The following is a 14,078-nucleotide window of genomic DNA, read 5'->3' on the forward strand; positions in this document are numbered from 1 at the left end:
ATTTCAAATGTCACCTTTTGACATATAAACCCTGTCCACTGCTGCAGCATTGTAAGATGTGCTTGTTGGATTTATTTATTTTTTTAAAAAAACAACAACCACAAAAATGTATCAGGACTACTTGTTCTCTATGTTTCTAGGAATGTACCTTTGTTCTGAGAAGAATGAAAAACTGAACGTAGCCCACTCATTTCAATTTACTTTAGAATGAATGTTGCATACTACAAATACATCATGCTGCCCCATTTTAGAATTTAGCAACATTATGCAGAGTAGAGAAAAGGAGTACCAAATAGTATTCTAAAGAAATGAAAGGCACGAGATTAGAAAAAGAAAAGGGAACATAGCTAAAATTATTTTATACTAACGCCATTCGTTATGGCTCTCCATATCTTTTTATCCTGGTAAACCATCGTCACTTCTACAACATTCATTCATACAGCCCTTTTATATTTGCAAAACCTCTGACACCACCTCTCGTTTTTGCAGGACCTCACCATTTAAGCAGGATGTTCTCTGTCCTCCCTTCATTGACCCACTCGTTCTTTCTTCATATATATGTTTTGCAATTCTATTCTCATTCATTTTCTGTACGTGACCAAACTTCAAAATACTTCTTTCATATTGGCTACTATTTGTGTATACAGTTAATATTCACTCATTCCTGATTCAATCCCTACCCTTTGTTGTATATGCATTCCATCTTTAGATACAAGTTATGCAAGTCGTGGGAGCTGCCTTGTGATGGCACAACACATATTTTGTCACTTGATCTTCTCCACGAGAGCCTATGGACACTGCTATGTGTGTTCAGCTTTATCTTGACTGTATCATTTATTATTTTTATTTAAATCAATTTATATGGCTGGCAATCTCACAACTACAATAATAATTGATTAAAATTTTTGTTATTGTTGTGAGATTAGCTGTGGGTGGCTAATGCAGAATTAAAACTCAAACATAACCAGACAATATTAATGCATTTACATAGTGGCAGCTGAGGACAAGAACTGTCACTACAAATGAACATCCATCTTTGAGTTTAATTAATGTCTCAAGCAATATAAATTGGTCTTCTCTACTACCCATGTCAAGGGACGTGGTAGCTCAGTGGGTTAGGACGCTGAGCTTGTCGATCAGAAGGTCAGCAGTTTGGCGGATCGAATCCCGAGTGCCGCGCAGCAGAGTGAGTGCCTGTTACTCGTCCCAGCTTCTGCCAACCTAGCAGTTCGAAAGCACGTAAAAATGCAAGTAGAAAAATAGGGACCACTACGGTGGGAAGGTAACAGCCTTCCGTGCACCTTTGGCATCTAGTCATGCCGGCCACATGACCACGGAGATGTCCTCGGACAAGCGTTAGCTCTTCGGCTTTGAAACGGAGATGAACACCGTCCCCTAGAGTGGGAAATGACTAGCACGCATGTGTGAGGGAACCTTTACCTAACTTTACTAGCCATGCCTGCGGATCTAGAAAGTATCCTGTTTACTTATAAGAAAAATGTGGGATTAATAAAATTGTTGTATTTCAGTTTGGGGACCTGCCAACAGGAAACATCATAAGCTTGGCTTTTATCACTTTGGTCACCATATGTGATTTTCTTTCTCCTAATCTCTAAGAAAAGGTCAAAGGTGGAGGTGGAGCAAATAACTTGGAAAACAAAAGCATGAAAAGTGGCTGCAAAATAGGCTAATACAGCCATAATATCAGTTTCAGATTTTATTCATAGATCACCCAAATGAAACTCTACTAGTAAGGCGAAAGATAGCTTGATTTCAGGCATTATGACTCAGCACTTGCTTTATCTTTAGCACAACCATCAACTTTATAGATAATGGGGGGAGGGTACTTGAGAGGTGGATGCTTCTAAAAGTCTACTTGATGTAGTTTGTGGAGCATTTGGAGGTAACCTTTCTTTGCCATGGTGGCGTAATGGTTAGGCTACTTCTGCTGACTGCTGGCTGCCAAGAGTTTGGCAGTTCAAGTCTCACTGGCACAAGGTCGATTCAGCCTTCCATCCTTCTGAGGTCGATAAATTGAGGATCCAGATTGTTGGGGGCCAATATGCTGACTCTGTAAAACTGCTTACCAGAGAGCTATAAAGTACTGTGTAGTGGTATATAAGTCTAAGTGCTATTGCTATTGCTTATTCAGTTTTTTCCCCCTCTTGCGCTGCAAAATTGTGTAAGAGATCTTCAGATTCCAAAGGATGGATTAGATAGTGAAATAAACCAGTATTGCAACCAAAACTGAACCAGTATTGCAACTCAGAAACATGAGTTTAACTGCTGTTGCTGAGTTTAACACAAGTTTATTGCTTTTGCTGAGATGATTAAGAAGCAGGTTTGTCAGACATTCAGCAAAAAACTCAGCAATAAAACAGTATAAATCTAGTTCTAGAATCTGTGGTTCCAGCCTCACGGAATGCAGTTTTCTTAACTTCGCAATTGGAAAGGAAAAAAGAAAAAAAATCATCACATAGCCCCACTGGGAAAAATAAAACTGCCAGTTGTGCTTTCATTTGGTTTCTCAGGTTTTTGAATGCAGTATGCATATATGTACTTGCATCAGTTTACGTATACAAAAGTAAGCCCACACCCGAACCACCATATTTTATTTATTTAATTAATTTATATACCGCCCTTCTCCCGAAGGACTCAGGGCGGTGAACAGGGCAATACATAAAAACTAGATACAAAAATTAAAAATTATTAAAACATGATTATATATATCCACATGCATATTATTCCAATTATATATACTGTATATTGTTGTATGCACTTTCCTTACCATATACAATGACTCCTAGTGAGTTACCACTTGAACCTGGGTCCTTTCTCTCCTAGTCCAACACCTTAACCATTATTCTGATGAAGACTTTGAAGACAGAAATGCAGAAGATGTTTGTTTGCTTTAATACAATGCTGGAACATCTGATATAAAGTTCACATTGTGAAATCTCCAAATTGTCTGTTGGATTCCTGAAACTTTGGGATTCTTAGAGTACATGTCTCTGATCATGTCCTATTACTGTTTACCTCTGATCCCCTTGGCTTGCTGAGCTTTGGATTAAGTTCAGAGTTTTGCACTTATGGATTAATTTTGGTGTTGCGATATGCCATGTGCCTTATTTCTTGACCTGCTGATTTTCAGCCTGGAACAAGGCAAGCTGTTGCAAATTGAGTGACATCATCCAGAAATTTAAAGTAATTTTTTTGTTCATCCATCGTTATATCCCAAACATTAACAAAAATATATATATATATTCCCCTGTTAAAGTCCTAGAGTTTTAGTTGACATGATTCTCCATAATAGAATGCCCATATAAAAACTTCAGGTACTTTGTGAGAATTTATTATCTCAGCTAATGGATTTCAGAGTTTGAAAATGTTATATTGGGGAAACTACTAGAAATCATGCTTTTATAAAGGCTGCTGCTCTTGTAAACTCAGATCTTTGTGGGTAGCAAATGTGGAGCTTCCTCCATGCTGTTTTGCCACAAAGAATGCAGTTGTTTACAGTACTTTGTGAGAGATCCACATATTGGGCTATTGTAGTTGTTATCTCTATACGAAGAAGAAAAGAGCTACCACAGCAAATGGTTTAAAGTGGCCTCTAAATATGTACTCTATTTAGGACTTAGGCTGAAAATGACATCTCTGTCCAATTTCCCCAAAAAGGAGAATGTGACATAGCAATGACTTCAAACAAGAGAGACCTTTCAGGTTACACTTTATTTGACAGAGCCACTATACTTCATAGGTGTGCTTGTTTTTGAGCTACTGCGATAGTGGGATTCTGCAGGTTTTCTTCTGATGAATACTTCAACTACTCTATATTGCATTCGAAGACTACTTGCAATGGTGCACATATTTTTTTATTTTTTTATTTTTAATCCCATTTATATCCCACCCTTCTCCGAAGACTCAGGGCGGTTTACAATCTAAAGCACAATGTGCTTAGCAATAGCCTTCATTCTATGTATATGCCTGCTTATTAAGGCTTTCGCCCCCCTCCCCAAGCAGCATTATTACAAAGTCAGCTTATTGCCCCCAACAATCTGGGTCCTCATTTTACCTACCGTGGAAGGATGGAAGGCTGAGTCAACCTTGAGCCTGGTGCGATGTGAACCTGCACTAATTGCAGGCAGCTGGTGTTACTTAAGGAGGCATTAGCCCACTGCTCCACCAAGGCTCTTTTTACATAATATTTGCCCTGGGATTATTTTGTGAATTAGAATATTGGATCAGGATATTTCCACATCAGCATCATTGGACCTGACATCATTCTAGATCAGACATGTCAAACCGGCAACATCACGTGATGTCGCACAACGTATCGGGACAGTTTTGCCATTGCCGGCAATGGGGTGGGTGCAGCTTCTGGATGACGCATCCAGCCCACAGGTCGGCAGTTTGACACCCCTGTTCTAGATGATTGGCCCTATCACATGACTAGGTTCATTTAAATTGTAAAATGTTAATTTACCCAGTTTATTATCTTTGCAATCTCATTTTTAGGCAAGTTCATAGCAGCGTCTTCACTTGGAATTGACGAGTCAAAACACAAAAATACAACTTTTAAATGTGGAGGCAAATTAATTTTTGGAATTTTTTTACAGCTATTTTTTTACTTTATATTTTTGTTTATATTTTATTACTTTACTTTATTACTTTATATTTTTGTCATCAAACTTTTTTTGCTCTGTTCTTGCAAAGCAAATTGCATCACAGTCCATTAAAATATAAAATTACAGGATATTAGGAATAAGGTTATTAGGTCCATCTGAAATCATTGTGGGTTGTACTGTGTTTATACTGTTCATCACTTTTCTTTCTCCCAGATTTTGCAACTGACTCCTCCATAGCCTGGACAGATGTTCATAATATTACAAAATCAGCATTTTGGGATGGGGAAGGGTTTGTTAGATGCAGATGGAAACAGAATCCCATGGAGCAGCTGAGGATGGAATTTCATTGTTACATCTGTTTCCACTCAGAAGTTTTGCCCAAGATGTTAATATAATATACTGTTTATTTGCATTGTTAAGACAGTGTGTGGGGTGTAGAGCCACTCTTATTTTTCCTTGAAGAGCTTTGAACTTCTGAGAACTCTCAATATTTTGTGAAACAGTAGTTAAACGGAGGGCAGGCCATTATTTTCTCAGAATCTACTCTATTTTTTTCCAAGTTAAACTAGCATGGAAATATGAGATAAGTAGTTAACTCCCTCATATGGCTGTGCTCTAGATCAAGTTGGGTGATGACAACCCATAGTCTTAATAAGGCAAAATGCTTTTTGAGAACTGTCAGAAGATTAGACCTTTTCTACCTGATTTACATTAGTGGACTTGCTCAGTCCAACAAGGAATGAACTGTTGCTTTGCAGGTGGAAACCAATGAAACTTAAAAGCAAAACAAAAATATTGTAAGAAATTCAGTTGCTAGGGAAGATGTGGCAGATTCAAATAGTCCTGAACAAATTTTGGGTTGTCCATTAAGAGAAAGCAATCAGAAATTCAGAGCTGAGAGGGTCCTGGATTTCTAGATCCTTCAGCAAAGTGCCCTCTGGTGGGCTGTTTCCTCCATTACTTGGCTATCTTAGTTGGCTAAAGAAAGTAATACAATTGACTGAATCCATTACATAGTTATCTGATAGTTGGACGAAGTGACAGCCCTAGGTTTTTCTCACCATGCTCTGGAGTGGCAATTGCATGAAAGACATTATGAAATTAAAATGATGGTTCACTGACTGAGACATCAGGGAAGTGTCAAAAGTGATAATTCCAGCAACTGCTCAATAGGCTTAGCCATCTTGTAGACCAGTTGCCTTTATAAAAAGCAAGGTATCCATCACCCTGAAGCTTATCAAATCATTTGAACTGCTTTCTTCCTCCGGTATAATTTTCATTACTGCTAACTCAAATCATAGGCGTGGGAGGCTTCCCAGAGCAGTTAAGTGTGCATTGCCACATCATTGTTACTCAAACTGATAGGGATCACAGCAGATATGAACAGGACTCATTAAACTTTATGGGGATATTTTTCATCTCTTTGTACTTGCATGTCCTCTGGTCTGAACTGACTCCTATGTGAGGATTATTTTTTAAATTCATTCTTGCATGCCAGACTGTGTAGCATGATATCCCTTAAACTCAAGGAGAAGAATTAAACAGTAAGCTCAGACACAACACCATTATTTTTCCATTTCCAAATTGTTTACAATGGATTTGAAATCCATCCTTCAATTTCCCACCCCATTGTCATCTACAGATCCCTAATCTGTTTAGGTGGGCCTAGAGTTCACAACAAGCACTTTAATCCAATCATTGCTTTGCCCAAACTACCTAAAAGCAGAACTTTAAAACTGTCAGCCAATCAGCACTCACTCTCTCTGCTTCTAACTTGCCACTGTAATTCACAGGTTGATTCCAATTCACAAAGAGCTTGTAGTTCTCCATGAATTAAAAGTTTCTCTCTTATTCTTCATAAAAAAGAGAAGTAAAGTAAAATATTTTTTTTAAAACAATCAATTCAGTCTTGCTTGATTCTAGCAAACTCTATAAAGCTATACATATCCAGGTTGTAATACCATTAATTTAACTAAATGAGGCTCAGTCAGGCCCAATTCCATTTGACAATATGAAATTGAAGAGGTTGTAATGTGATTCAAATTTGTGGTTCAAAATTTATGATATTATTTGAGCAAAATTTGAGATTCATTTTTTTAAAAAAAATCAGTGGAGTCATTGGGAAAGCATCAAGCCATCTTTAGCTGTGCATGGATTCCCCGCCCCCCTGCAGAAAGGGATGAAAATAGCAGGGATGGTAGATTAGAGGAGACATTAAATCTTCCAAGTTTCAACTGATTTATCTTTAGAGATTTCACTGCAATAAATAACTGAAATATTACTCCACATCTCTATTAAAGGCAGACATAGGATGGATGAGGAATGGATAGCTCAACATCATTTAGACTGAACAGCAAAGAGCCTAGATGTAGTCATACAAAATGATTTTTCACTATAAAAACACTGAAAAATTATTAAATGTTCATTGGTTATCCTAAGTTGCCAAACTCAGCATGGCACTGAGGACTGCCCATTGATTTTTTTTTGTCAAGCTGTAAAATGTACAGCTTTGCTCACTCTGATCATTGAGTTTTGTGGTTGGCACAGTTGAGTGGCAGTCTTGGCCTCCTAAGAAGGTTGCAGTCATCACCAGTTTTGGTGGGGTGCCAGGCTGGGCAAAACACATTACAAAGATTTGCTTCATTAAAGCAATATTCAGCTGTGTCAGGATTCAAACAGAGGCATGATGGAACAGTGAAATAAAATTGCATAAACTGGCACAGAAAAAACAGCATTTGCACCTCTGCTGCTTGTTATCCTTAAAACAGCAAAGGTTTGCCTTATCTCCATATGCTCATTGATGACAAGCTTAAATATGTCCTAATTACATAGAATTTTAGGTTTGAGTTGCTTGTGCACACTCAGTGGGTCAATCTTGAGCCATATTCGAAGTGTTGAGAATTTAGTTGAGTTGTCAGTTGTGTTAGTGGGATTAGCACAGAAGTTTCATATGCCATTAGCCCAAGAGAGAGTAAATTTAGAGCTTGTGACTGGCCATATAAAAGATCTGAGTTAGGCTGAGTGCTTTAATGTGGTGACAAAAACTCAGGAGCCATTTATCTATGTCAATTGTACTGATCAACACTCCTTGGCATTCTCTATATATCGAAGTGAAGCTGCAAGGCTTTTTTCCTTTAATAAAGTCTAGTGGTGCAACATTTTATCATTTTTCCAGTTCACCCTCACCGTTCACCTAGCCAAAATAATTTCTGTACAAATGATGAAATGCAATACTATTAGCCTTTTAAAAAATGCAGAGAAGTAGGAAGCTTGGGAGGGGTGAAAAAAGTAAATAACAGAAGAAAGTTTCTTCTGTTTTGAATCCAGCAACCCTTTATTCACAAGGCAAGAGTTACAGCCAATATGCTCTTACAGTATTTATGACAAAAGTTGTTCTATTGGGATATATTGAACTACTGGAATATTCTTTATTGGCCAAGTGTGATTGGACGTACAAGAAATCTGTCTCCGCTGCAAAAGCTCTCAGTGTAAATACAAATAACAAAATGGTAAGTCATAGATTATAAATTATAAGATACAAACAAGTGATAAATCATAAGCTGTGATAGAGACTATGTCAAGCCTTAATTCAGTTGAAGCAGTGCTTCTTTTTCTGCAAAGTAGCCAATCGACTGGTGGATACTGTAGGTGTGTTCAAAGGTGTATAACATAGAAGGAAAGAATATTTTGAAAATGGAGGAGAAAAAGGTGCCCTGAGATTATTCTGATAGTGAGGGGGGGATTAATAGAAGATGATAGTTGCTGGACTATTCTGGCAATGGGGCAAATAGTTAATATGAGGGAACCTAAAGTCTTTTCTATTCCAATCTCCATTTAAGCAGTTAGAGACATGATGTGGGTGTGAGAAAAGTTTGAAGTGGAAGTGAATCCCCTATTCTGTCTTTGTGTTTCACCTTTTCATCCCAAATATAATGTTTATATTTATATTATATTTATATTTATTAAATTTTTATACCGCCCTTCTCCCGAAGGACTCAGGGCGGTGTACAGGACAATAAATATAAAAACGAAGTACAAAAGTTAAAAAGCAATTAAATATTATGCCCGAATATAAACAGTAATTAAAAACCATGTTAAAACCCCAACCCTTAACCCATCAAACCAGGCCGGATTGCTCGAATAAATAAGTTTTTAGATCCCGCCGGAAGGAGCGAAGGTCGGGGGCCATCCGGAGCTCAACCGGCAAGCGGTTCCACAGGTCTGGCGTGCCCACAGAGAATGCCCTCCCCCTGGGGGCCACCAATCGACATTCTTTGATCGAAGGCACCCTGAGGAGGCCCTCTCTGTGGGAGCGCACTGGACAGAGGGAAGTTGACACCGGCCGCAGGTGTTGCCGTAGGTAATCCGGACCCATGCCATGTAGGGCTTTGTAAGTCATTACCAACACCTTGAATGGAAAAGCACCAGTTTCCAGTGCATGAAAATCTGTGAAGTTCTGTTCTGAATGGAACAGAAAGCTAGATGAACAGGAACTGTGGGATATGCATGTTTGCTGGAATGGAGAGGAAAGGCTGATAAAATCAAGTTAGCACATCAATCTATAGTTATGTCCTGCTAGCAAGATTAATTTAGTTTTCCCAATTAACCCAATTTTTCAGTTTACAATATATATTAAAAATAACTTAGCAAGCTGGTCTCACAAAGCATGCAAACCACATCAAGAACATTTGAGATTAAAACTAATAAAGCTTCATCACTTTTATAAATACAGCTACTAGGCATCTGCTGATTCGGTTAATCTTGTGTGAATTGATTATATAACAGTATCTGATTTTTCTACCAAGCTGAACTGATTTGGGTTGGTTGGCTGGCTCTTGATAGCAGCAAACAAGGACCATATGAATTGTTGTATCTGAACTGTAGGCCTTTTAATATAAAATGGAGCCTCCAGCTTGAATTAGTAAATAATCCTTGAATGTACAAGCTTCAGGAATGTAGTCAAGTGTCTAAATCTTTGCTGCCTCACCTATTGCCTACTATGAATTCAATTCACATATTTGTCTTAGTTCTGTTCTACATGCCAAGTCATGATTAAACAGAATGCCAGTTTCTTGATGACTGTGCGTGATTGTTATCTCACCAAGTTTGAAGACTTTTGAATGCTATAACTCCAAGCACCACCAGCTGATAACAATCAAATGGGGAGGTGGTGGATTAAGACAGACATTCCAGATGGAAACACATCTGCCACATAACCCTTCTGGGTATTTGTGTTTTCCAAGACAACAGGCATCAGAATAAATGAGAGCCCTGGAGACAAATTTGAAGGCAGAGGATGAGTTGACCTTGAAGTTAGATGCCCCCAGTCAGTCTATGCATGAGCAACAGCATGGGAGTGCAAAGTGCACATGAGAACATTTAACAAGCAAATGATGAAAGCACAATTGCTTGTCTTTCAAAGTGGGATTTGACACTTCAGCTGTTGATAAAAGATGCTAGAAAAAAGTCTAAGCAGCCTTCACATCCTCATTGCCATTCAGCAAGCAATATTTATGGTTGTATCCAGTCATGACTGTCTAGTCAAAACTGTTATTAATTCATTGAAACAGATGGTTGAATACCAAGAAGGTGGCTACTTGCAGAGGAAAACAACCGAAGCTGTTTGCTCAGTATCTAATGCACTTCTGAAACAAGACCTAACAAGAGCACGTGTGGTTTATTGACTTTGGGCCAATTGCTATTTCTCAAACCAGCCTAATGACCGGCTTCGTATTAGGGTAAAACAGAAAGCAGTATGGACTGCGCAGAGTCCTTTGGATGTAACATGAAAGAGCTGCATCATAAATAAAAGCAGTGTCAGAACTGGTTTCCATGTGAATATGAATTATTGTGCTCTTTACAAACAAGTACTTACAATGGACAAAAAATGAAAAAAATGAAAAACTGCTCCTATTTGCTTATGTTAATTTTAGAATTTAAGTTTTAATTGTCTGTGTGAACATCTGAGCTGAGCTTTTTCCTCATGACAAGGCTATTGTGAATTTAAAAAGACCCTCTTTGAAATTCAAGCTATACAGATTATTTCTGGTGAGGATTCATGGTGAACAAGATGTTCCTAAAGGAGCAGGGATGTCACTGAAATGGAGATAGACAATCAGTTGATAAAATGGGGCCAGAGAAGTCTCTACTGGAAAAAGGAGAGGTTGTGAGATCACCCTTTTGTTCTCTGAACAGCTGCTCCTCATAAGTAGAATGCAGGAACTGAGTTTTTGTGGTTGACTTGTGAGTCGAGCAACTGGGAGTGGAGGGATTCCAAGCAAGCTCACAGCCATAATGCAGTCTATATAGACACAAGGTTCATCTAGCCTCATTTCTTAATTGCTTTTGGAAATTGCTACTTAACTACTTTTCAGCTATTAGGAACCTTTGGACTGACAGGTTTTATAGCACCAGGTGAGTTTCCTTCAATCCTTAGGGAAAGAAGTTTTAAATAAGATTTTGAAGTTAATTATAACAACCCTTTCTGTGGGAAAATGCCGTTTTTCTGAATTCTTACAAAAAACATGATAGCATGCGACTTTGAAAGGAATTAGAAAGAACTAACAATTACAATTAAAGAAGTACACTTAAATTTAACATACTAATTCAGAAAAGAGCAAAATACTTTAATGTTGGATCCAGAAATTAATTTTAAGAGTGTCTGCCATTACAGATAGATTGTCTTTAAGACATGTTGTGGAAGAGGAACAGGTTTTACTCGACAAGAATGAGATTAATTTTAAAGTGGATTTTAAAATGACAGGTTATAAGAGTGACGTGGAAAAAGATTCTATAATAGATATACAAATGAAATCAGCCAATGTCTTATTATTAAAAGGGATATACAAATTAAAAATCAGAAAGTAGGTTTTAAAATGACAGGCTATAAAAATGATAAGGGAAAAAATGCTACACTGGATATACCTGTACAAATGAAACTTGGTGAAGCCTTCATAATTAAAAGGGATATACAAATAACAAAATAAAATAATGTCCTGGTAACTTTCCTATATTGAATTTATAAAAGAGAATTTTGTAAGGATATTGTGAGAAGGGACAAAAAAAATGAAGACAAGTTCTTGGACCTTATTTGAATGGATTAAACACCAAGATTGTTAAAAATAAAAGGAAGGAGAGTAAAATTGGTTTATTTGATTAAGATTAAAACAGATGTGATCGCTATTAACTCTTAACAGTGTTTTGTTGCCTAAGACTGAACAATGATGCTTTAAAGATTTGTTTATATATAAGAGATGAGATATGGGAAGAAAAGTTCATTTGTTGCATTTTAAGAGAAGTTAGTAAAATTGTTTATACCTGTTGTAATAAAGGAAGAAGTGATTCATTTTATATACTTCTTTGCTTTTGATTTACTATATTCTTTTTTTCTTTTTATCTATTTATTTTTCCATTCTTTTATATGTTTAAGTTTGTATTAGTTTTTATTTTTTTAATTGAAATATTTAATTCAATTAAAAAAGTTTAAGACATAAGGAGATTAATAATATGGGGCAGAGGATGAGGTAGACAAAGAGTCAACCAAAGGTTTAGTGACATAACATTTCCAAATTGGCACTTGTCCAAAAAGGTTAAAAGTAGTTAAGGGAAGCAAGGAAGAAAGACAGTCAGATAAATATCTCATTGTGACCTGGTAGAACAATAGCAATAGCAATTACATGTTACTTCACAGTGCTTTACAGCCCTCTCTAAGTGGTTTACAGAGTCAGCCTATTGCCCCCAACAATCTGGGTCCTCATTTTACCGACCTTGGAAGGATGGAAAGCTGAGTCAACCTTGAGCCTGTGAGACTCGAACTGCTGGCAGCTGGCAGCCAGCAGAATTAGCCTGCAATACTGCATTCGAACCACAGTGCCACCACAGCACAATACTTGTGGATATGCTCAATATTACTATGGACCAGAAAGGGCATTATAAATATATTTGAATAATTGTGTGCATGTCAAAATGCTAAAAATTCCAAGGAAACAAATCAGTTTGTGTCCATTCTGCGCCTCAAGTGTGTGCTTCAGAATCTCAGCCTCCATCTCTTTTCCTGATATCCCTTTTACATTTGCTCTAATTGTGTCTGGTATACATAGAAGAGGAAAAGTCATAAGTAGAGAATGCTAAAGTATAGAAAACATTAAGACTGAAATTTATACTGATCTACTAAAACAGAAAGTAGGAAGGATCACTTGGAGGCAAGATATAAGGAAATAAATCAGCCCTGTTCTCCTATTGTGGTTTTGCATTAATAGCTAGGACAAAGATGGTGAACCTTTTAGAGACTGAGTGCCCAAAGTGTGACCCAAAACCCACTTATGTATCGTTGGGTGCCAAGTGGGCATGGCCCATTGGGTGTGCGTAGCCCATTGGGTGGGTGTGGCTATGGTGGTAACGGCAGACTGGGTGGGTCTAAAAAATTCAATCAATTAATTCCAACTTTCTGAGATCTTTTTTCCCCCGCAAGAAGTTGAAATTGATTGATTGAACTTTTTTTTTCCACACGGCGGAGGCCTAAAGTGAAAAGGTTTTATAAAAGCCAGCTGAAGGCATAGGACTGGGCCAACAGCGAATGTGCCCACAGAGAGGGATCTGCATGCCACCTGTGGCAAGCATCCCATAGGATCACCACCATGGATGTAGGGTTAGGGTTAGGTCACCATTAACTCATAGAGGAAAATGGATATCGCCAGCAAACTCAGAGTGCTTGGCTATGGTTAGGAGGGCACTGACTTTTCTAAAGGTAAAGGTAAAGGTTCCCCCGCACATGCGTGCTAGTCGTTTCCGACTCTAGGGGCCGGTGCTCATCTCCGTTTCAAAGCCGAAGAGCCAGCGCTTGTCCGAGGACGTCTCCGTGGTCATGTGGCCGGCATGACTAGACGCCAAAGGCGCACAGAACGCTGTTACCTTCCCACCGGAGTGGTCCCTATTTTTCTACTTGCATTTTTTACGTGCTTTCGAACTGCTAGGTTGGCAGAAGCTGGGACGAGTAACAGGCGCTCACTCTGTTACGCGGCACTCGGGATTCGACCCGCCAAACTGCCGACCTTCTGATCGACAAGCTCAGCGTCCTAACCCACTGAGCCACCGCGTCCCTCTAGGCTGCCCTATCTATGTTTCCTGGTAAAATACATGGGGAAATCCCATTGGAGGAAAATTCCACTTAGGGTTAGGGTTAGGTCACCATGAACTCATAGAGCAAAATGGACATCGCCATTTATATTTTTTGCACACAGTGGCGTAGGCCTAAAGCGAAAAGGTTTTATAAAACCCAGCTGAACGCCTAGGACTGGGGTGACAGCACTCGTTCCAACAGAGAGGGCTCTGCATGTCCCCTCTGGCACGCGTGCCATAGGTTCGCCACCATGGAGCTGGGAAGTATACTATATATATTTTTTTATGAAGCAATCAGATTTAATGTCAAGAAATAGTTTCTTAAAGACCTGG

Source organism: Vipera berus (assembly GCF_964194415.1).
Source record: "Vipera berus genome assembly, chromosome: 2".
NCBI classification, from domain to species: Eukaryota; Metazoa; Chordata; class Lepidosauria; order Squamata; family Viperidae; genus Vipera; species Vipera berus.